The sequence below is a fragment of the Mandrillus leucophaeus genome, unplaced genomic scaffold, assembly GCF_000951045.1.
Source record: "Mandrillus leucophaeus isolate KB7577 unplaced genomic scaffold, Mleu.le_1.0 Scaffold490, whole genome shotgun sequence".
NCBI classification, from domain to species: domain Eukaryota; kingdom Metazoa; phylum Chordata; class Mammalia; order Primates; family Cercopithecidae; genus Mandrillus; species Mandrillus leucophaeus.
Window position 1 is genome coordinate 941,923 of NW_012105254.1, and position 9,087 is coordinate 951,009.

Sequence of the window (9,087 nt, forward strand, 5' to 3'; positions counted from 1 at the left end):
AAAAAAAAAAAAAAAAAAAAAGACAAACTTACTGTGATATTTGGCTACACGGCATGGTTAACAAAGGATTTCACTAAAATCATAGGATAATTAAGATTTCCTGGCCGGGTGCAGTGGCTCACTCCTGTGATCCCCACATGGGAGGATGGCTTAAACCCAGGAGTTTGAGACCAGCCTGGAATATAGTGAGACCATGTCACTACAGAACATGCAAAAATTAGCCAGGCGTGGTGGCATTTACCTAGAGTCCAGGGAGGATTGCTCGTGTCCCAGAGGTCAAGTCTACAATAAGCTGTGGTCACATCGTTGCATTCTAGCCTGGGTGGCAGACCGAGATCCTGTATCAAAGAGAAGGAAAGAAAAGAAAGAAAGGAAGAAAGGAAGAAAGGAAGAAAGGAAGGAAGGAAGGAAGGAAGGAAGGGAAGGAAGGGAAGGAAGGAAGGAAAGGATTTCCCCCTAAAATTTGAATATTTACTATAACTTGAAATGATCATATTTTCAAGGTTGCTGAAGCTAAATTATAGATGAATACACAAAATGACCTTCAAACTAAGAAACAGAAAACATTTGGTAGACCTGAGAAACACGTTTTCCCCCAAAGTTTTATTTAAAAGATCACCAAAAAGACTTGATAAAGAAAACTTTTGACTCCTCTGTGTGAGCCTATTTGCCGGAACACCCACAGCCAAGTGATGCCAGCTTGGCTGATCTATCAATGCAATCATTGAAAGCCACATGGCAGAGAGAAGGAAAAATAATAAAGTGAATCCTTTTGGAAATGTAAGGGGATTAAAAAAGCAATTTATCTCTAATAAATACAGCATTTCATTCTGAGATCTAGTCCAACTCCTCACTTCAGAGATGAGGAAAACGAGTCTTAGAGAGGATAAGGCTTTTTAAATTAATAGACTATTTTTGTGAACAGTTTTAGGTTTACAGAATAATTGAGCTGAAAGTACAGTTCCCATCAATACAGTTTCCCATGTTAATTCACACATGTTAATCTCTATTACTTTAATTTCACACATTAATTTTGCATTAATATGGCACATTTGTTATAATTGATCAGCCAATATAGATGCATTATTATTAACCAAAGTCCATAGTTTACATTAGGGTTCAGTCTTTGTGTTGTACATTATATGGCTTTTGAGAAAGATATAATGACATGTATCCACCATTACAGTACCATACAGAATAGTTTTACTGTCCTAAAAATCCCATCTATTCATCCCTGCCTCCCCGCTCCTGAATCTCCGGCAAGCAATGATCTTTTTACTGTTTCGTAGATTTTAGCCATTTTAATATGTGTGTAATGGTATTTTCTTGTTTTAATTTGCAATTCTGTAATGGCATATGATGTGGAGCATCTTTTCATATGCTTATCTGCCACCTGTAGATCTTCTTTGGTGAGGTGTCTGTTCAGATCTTTTGCGTTTTTAAATTGAGCTGTTTGTTTTCTTAAGGTTGTGTTTAAGAACTGCTTGTATGTTTTGGATACCAGTCCTTATCAGATAAATGTTTTGCAAATATTTTCTCTATGGCTTATCTTTTTGTTCTCTTAACAATGTCTTTTGCAGAGCAGAAGTTTTAAGTTTTCATGGAGTCCTATTTATCAATTTTTCTTTTTGGTAGATCATACTTTGGGTGCTGTGTCTAAGCAGTGATCACCAATCTCAAAGTCATCTAGATTTTCTCTTATATTATCTTTTAGGAGTTTTGTAGTTTTGCATTTTACATTTAGGTCTCTGATTCATTTTGAGTTAATTTTTGTGAAAGGTGTAAGGCCTATGTCTAGCTTCGTTTTTGTTTTGTTTTGTTTTGGTTTTTTTTTTGTTTGTTTGTTTTTTTGCATGTGGATGTCCAGTTATTCCAGCACCATTTTTTAAAAGGATTGTCCTTTGTGCATTAATTGCCTTTGCTCCTTTGTCAAAGAGAGGTAAGACTTTTTAGCAATACCTCGAGGTGTTATTTTTGTATCAGTTCTTTTTGCTGATAAACTGACTACAGCTAAGTGTTTAAGGGAATTGTCTCTGGAGTCAGATGATCTTTTTTTTATCTAAACATTTTCAGTTGCAAGCTGTGAGATCATGGGCAAGTTACTTAACCTCTCTCGGCCTCAGTATACTCAACTGTACAATGGGGTTGATGATAACAACATGATTAATAATAATTGTAAGGTGATCATGAGACAGATTAGATAAAACAGGCAAAATACCTGGCACATAGTAAGCCCCCAATGAGTGTTGAGTAAGGGCTGCTACTATTGGAGTATTCAAAATTTAACTTGCTTTCTGCCTTGGGGCTCACTATTGAAATATATCAGACAAAAATATATACACATCTTTCTTCATTCTCTAAACCCCCTTCTAATTTTTATAAAATTATGTACCATTTATGTAGGTTTTTTTCCAAAATCACGTTCTCTGCAAATTCATCTGTGGTGGCAGCAGCCAGATTCGTAGTTGCTCAGTGGTCATTGATAGAGGAAGGGGCACAAGGAAACTTCTGGGTGTGATTGAAATGTTCTTTTTCTTTTTTTTAATTGTAGTTGTGGTTTCATGGGTGTTTATATCTGTCAAAACTCGTTGAATTGCATACTTTAAATGGGTGCAGTGTATTGTACATAAATTATACCTCCATAAAGCTAAAACACACACAAGGAGGAAACGTAAATACTATCTGGATATTGATACCAAGGAATTATTGCTACTTTTTTACATATGAGAATGTATTGTAGTTATTTGAATTTTTTGAAAAGTCCTTATCTTTTAGAGATGCATAGAGAAATACTTGCAGATGAAACAGTGTGATATGTAATATTTGCATCAAAATAATAAGAGATGGGAAGGGTGGATTGGGGAGAGAGATGAAACACATTTGACTATGAGCTGATAACTATTGCAGTTGGATGGCACGTACATAGATAGTTCATTCCACTATTCTGTTTTCTTTTTTGTGTTTAAAATTGTCTATAATTTTAAAGCGTTTTAAAGAACCACTCCACAGATACAGAAACTGTTGCGTTTATTTCAGTTGATAAATGGAACAGTACTGAAAGCATCATTAAGGTTTTTCGATTTTTTTCTGCACACCATTTATTTTTTATTTATTTTATTTTTTATTATACTTAAAGTTCTAGGGTACATGATGTGCACAACGTGCAGGTTTGTTACATATGTATACATGTGCCATGTTGGTGTGCTGCACCATTAACTCGTCATTTACATTAGGTATATTTCCTAATGCTATCCCTCCCCTCCCCCCACCCCACGACAGGCTCCAGTGTGTAATGCTCCCCTTCCTGTGTCCGAGGGTTCTCATTGTTCAATTCCCACCTATGAGTGAGAACATGCGGTCTGCGCACCATTTATAATTTTTAATTATAATTTTTAAGATAATTACAGATTCACACACAGTTGTAAGAAATAATATAGAGAGATCCCCTGTATACTTCACCCAGTTTCCCACAAAGGTAACATCTTGCAAAAGAATAGTATAATATCTCAATCAGGATATTGACATTGATATAATCCACTCATCTGATTTAGATTCTCCCAGTTTTACTTGTCCATGTGTGCGTGTGTGTGTATCTGTGTGTAAAGTACTATATAATTTTATCACCCAAAATTGTAGGTTCTTGTATCTACCACCAAAGTCAAGATACTGAACAGTTTCAATACTACACAAGCACAAGGATTTTTCATTTTGCCCTTTTATAACCATACTTACCTTCCTATACACCACCCCCCATCCCTATTCCCTGGCACAACTAATCTGTCCTGATTTTTATTTCAAAAATGTAATATGAATGGAATTATACAGTATGTAACCTTTTGAAATTGACTTTTTTCACTCAGTCTAATTCCCTGGAGCTTCATCCAAGTCATTGTGTGTATCAATAGTTTCTTCCTTTTTCTTGTACATTGATGATATGTATGTACCATACATATGTTTGTTTGTTTAACCATTTACTAGTTGAAGGACATCTAGTCTGATTTCAGTTTTTAGCTTTTACAAATAAAGTGCTGTGAACATTCACAGATGCATTTTCATCTAACATTTTGTTTTCTACTAGTATAATAATTTCCCCTTCTATCAGTTAATCTCAGATGAGCAGTAAGTTTGCAAACTTTCTGAATAAAATCTGTTGGCTTAATAGATCTGTACATTTGAAGCATGTATAATTTCCCTTTAGAGATTGTGAAGTATTTTTTCAACAATATAATGAGTGTCTCTGGTTTTTCCTCTAACTTATTTTGAAAAGCAATTCTCAATAGGAATTTGTAAGTGACCCTATAATTACAGACCTTTTGAAGGCTATGATAGCTTTACATCAGTGTCAGTTTCCTCTTTGTAATAATCAAACTAAACAATCTTGCTGTACCTCCTGTACCTCATAAATATGTATTCAAAGGCATATTTTCTGACTGATATACCCATATGCCATCACTGAGGGCCAGAGAACATGTTACAGATTTGAAATTTGTGCCCTTAGGTCTTTCAGCATAGTACAATAATGAAGTAATTTACATTCAGCCACAGTTATATTGCAAATTTCCAATTTACTAGGGAATTCTATTTTCAAAAACCATTACTGATCCTCTTAAAAGTGAAGCATGGTTTTGTTGTGGTTATTTTCCTGCCTCCTCTTAATGCTAAGCTAACCCCCTTTCACTTTGTTTGTGATGCTAGGGCTGGCACTGCAAACTGCTTTTCCCAAACTCCCTTGCTGGTTGCCTTCCTGTTAGGTTCTGTCAATGGAAGGTTCTGATGGGAGATTGGAAGGGGTGAGAAGGGTCTTCTTGCTGCCAACTCCTATCAACAGATGCCCAACACACATGGCTCCAGCCTCCACTTTCTTTCAGTCTTCCCAGCATCACCATACCACATAGCTGTCAGCACCAACCAGCCACACCTTCCTTGGTGATCTGAGTCTCAGCCGAGTAGTACACTTTTCAGTTGTCAGAGCAATGACTGTGGGGAGTGCCAGCCAGCAGGTGAAGTAGCTGATATGTACCCAATTCTCGGTATTGAATCAGCTGTATGTGAAATACTTAGCATAGCTTTTGCCTTACAGAGTGTTGTAGCTTTCTTATACAATTGCAAGAACAATTTTGCGAATTTTTTAGTATCATGTCTGTGTCCTCTCCAGCTACAAAGGTCATGATCCTTATTCGGGATAATCTGTGGTTAAATTCAGAACTTGGAGAGAGAAGGGGGTAGGTTTGTGCAAATATCAGATTTATTTGATGGTAGGCAACAAATGGACACAGGCTAACTTAAGCAAAAAGGAAATCCATAAAAGCTACATAGGAGCTTTGCGCAGTGGCCGTATCATAGCCAATGAGGTTTATCTGAGGCGCGATTATTGCTAATTGAAAAGCTACGTAGGAGCTCACAGAATCAAAGGAGCCAACTTGGAAAGGGTAGGAACCAGAGCCATTCCAGAGATCCAGGAAGCAGGAATCAATGGACTTGCACCTCCAGGTGTTTCACCAGCATGAATCTATAGAATTCACATTCCAAGAAGGGTGTTGCCCACTGGGGTCGGGCACCCTACCTTTTAGCTGGTGGAGAGTTGGACATCCTGATGGACAGTCCTCCCAAACTGTAATGGATTAAGGAAGAGTAGTTCACTCAAAAGAAATCCAGCATGCTGTTTCCCGGAGAAGGAAAAATGGATGGTGGCCAGAAATTACAACAAACGTACACTACAATGAATTTCAGAAGAGGTCTTCAGCGGTAAATAAGAATGCATTGTATATGAAAACTTTGAATAAAAGAACATTGTGCTTGGAGTGAAACACTCAGGGCTATATGTCTACAAGAAGATTCTACAGTTAGGAGAAATAAGTTTTAGTGATCTATTCTACAGAATGGTGACTATAATAAATAGTAATGTGTTATATATTTCAAAATTGCTGAAAGATATATTTTAAATGCTTTCACCACAAAAAAATGTTAACTATGAGAGGTGATGAATTTGTTAATTAGCTTGATTTAATCATCTCACAATGTAAACATATATCAAAACATCACATTGTACCCCATACATTTATATGATTGTGATGTCCATTAAAAATAAAATTAAAAAAAGTTTTACATGCGAAGCTTTCTCATTGATGCTTATGGATTGGGACAAGCCTAAGAGGAGTTTCTTGTTCATTATTTTTCATTTGACAAATATTTATTTACCACGCCCCAGTGATTCTAAGCCTAAGCCTCAGTGATTCTGGTCTAGGTCATTTCCTTTATTCACTGTCCCCAATGCAGAGCTCAAGTGGCTGAGCCTCAACAGCTAGCAACAGGGTAGGTTGGTCTTTTAGAAGTCCAGAGGGACACCCCACAAAGGTTACATATTAACACATTTGTAAGTATAAAACAGTCACTTCACTTTACCTAATAAAATAGCACAATAGTCAATGCAAACAAAGTACAAGTTCAAAGAACAGTGTGTTTTCTATTATAATAATTTTCCTTCAACTCCCTCTCACACAACTGCATTAAACAATATTTTAAATTACTTAGAATTTTATCACATTAAGACAACTCTTCATTTGTATTACTCCGACATTTTTTTCTAAAATGCATGCGTTTTTTCTATTGACATAAGCATTATGCGTCCAGTGGAAAAAATGTTAAAATAGGGCAATATATGAAGAATAAAATAACAATATACTAGTATCAAGAGACAATGGCTATTAATATCTTAGTGTATTTTCTTCTGCTCCTAATAATGACTGGATGAAAACAATTTGGCCAGAAACAAAATTGGTATTCGTTATGCTCCTCTTTTGCTTGTATAATTTTCAGATCTTTCTGTAACAAGCTTTGTTTTTGTAATAAGAAAACAAATAATAAAGGAGAGTATAAAAGAGCAGGATCTCTGTATGTCTTGTTCATCCAGCTAGCTGCAGTTTCCAGAACACTGTTTGGCTCACAGTAGGTACTTCAAAAAATTTTTTTGAATGGCTAAAACTTTTTTGCCCCCAACCTAGTGAACCATAGTTGCTAATGAACATGGAATCACTCTGCAGGTATGTCTGGGTATTATGTCTCTGATTCCTTTTAGTAAATAGTTTATTCTATCCATAGGATCACTTTTGCTGTCTTAATATAAGACTGATTAAATTCAAATTCCAACTCCAGCACTCACTAGCTATGGCACCTTGGCAAGAAACCTCACCACTCTGGCTCAGCTTCCTCATCTGGTAAGCACAGGTCCAGGTGCTGAGGGTGCAACAAAACAAGAATCCTACCCTCTAATTTACATTCTAGTGTGCAAGAAAAAGCCTGTGGACAAACATCTGTCAGATGGCGATAAGCGATAAGCACTGTGAAAAAACAGAAAATAGAGTAAAGGGAATAGAAGGTGATTACCTGTGGGGGTGGATGGGGGCATGTTGCTATTTTATAAAGGGTAGTCGGGAACAGCTAAAGGTTTAAACACTAGGCCCAGCATGGTGGCTCATGCCTGTAATCCCAGCACTTTGAGAGGCCAAGGTGGGCAGATCCTTGAGCTCAGGGGTTCAAGACCAGCCTGGGCAACACGGTGAAACCCTGTCTCTACTAAAAACAAAACAAAACAAAATCTGGGAATGGTGGCCTGTGCCTGTGGTCCCAGCTACTCGGGAGGCTGAGGTGTGAGGTTCCCCTGAGCCCAGGAGGTTGAGGCTGCAGTGAGCTGTGATCGTGCCACTGCACTCCAGCCTGGGTGACAGAATGAGAGCCTCTTTCAAAAAAACGAAAAAAGAAAAAAGAAAAAAAAAGAAAAAGAAAATAAAAGAAAAAGGAAAGAGAAATTTAAAAAATTATAGTATAGTGTTTTTCAAACTTCAAGTTGTGACTAAGCTCAATCATGAAGTCCATTTAGAATTTGCATTTTTGGAAAAATGAAATAAAATTCATCCCTTTCTTGTGTGTGTGCACCTGTTTGTGCCTTACTCTATTAGCTGAGCACAGAAGAGACAAAAAGAACAACCCCAGAAAAGTGCCAGAAAAGATTAGGACCAGAGCTAAGAGGTTGGGGAGAAAGGCAAACCCAACAGATAAGCAATACAAGAGAGAAAACATCACTTTTTTTTAATTCAAAAAAAAGTAGTTGATGGAAAAAAGGCCAAAAAAAATTAAATAGAATTGACAGATTCAATTTAACAACAACAAAAATGCAAAACCAATGAAATATGCTGTACATGATACCTTCGGATTAAATGCATGATAGCGTGTGAATATTCTCAGAAACTCCCAAAATATTTGTTCCGTATTTCCTTCTCTGACCCTCACTGAGGTCAACAGTATCAAGATTTTAAAGCCACGTCGTCTGGGAAGATTTCTTTTCTTTCAGTCCTTCAAACATTTCTTTTAATAGGTTTTGGAAATCATGCCTACTTATCAGAAATCAGTACACTGTATTAAAGGGATACAAATCATCTCCCAAGCCGCCTCTTGTTTTGCACACGAGGTTCTCTTTGAAGCAGAGCCATAAGGTACAATTATTCTAGAACAAGGTGGGCAAACTACAGTCCTCCGACTAAATCTAACCCACCACATGTTTTTGTATGGCCCTCGAGCTGAGAATGGTTTTTTTGCACACGAGGTACTCTTTGAAGCAGAGCCATAAGGTACAATTATTCTAGAACAAGGTGGGCAAACTACAGTCCTCCGACTAAATCTAACCCACCACATGTTTTTGTATGGCCCTCGAGCTGAGAATGGTTTTTCCGTTTTCAAGCGGTTGAAAAAAAGATTTTGTGACCCTGAAAACGATTTCAGTGTCTGTAGTTTTATTGGAACACGGCCAAATGTATCCACATTTTCCACAGCTGCTTTGCGCTACAACGCGACAGAGTCGAGCAGTTGCCCCCGAAGCCTAAAATATTTACTATCTCGGTCCTTTTAGAAAAAGTCTTGCCAACCAGCGTCCTAGAATATGAGGGCTGTATTGCTTAAACACCCTTCCAACTCTTTTCCCTCTCCAGCCACCCCCTCAGCCTTAGGCACTAACAAGATTCTTTGACCCGGCATAGGGGGAGGGCGTTATAATAATGAACTGTATTGTATCGGAAACAAGACAGTAAATATCTA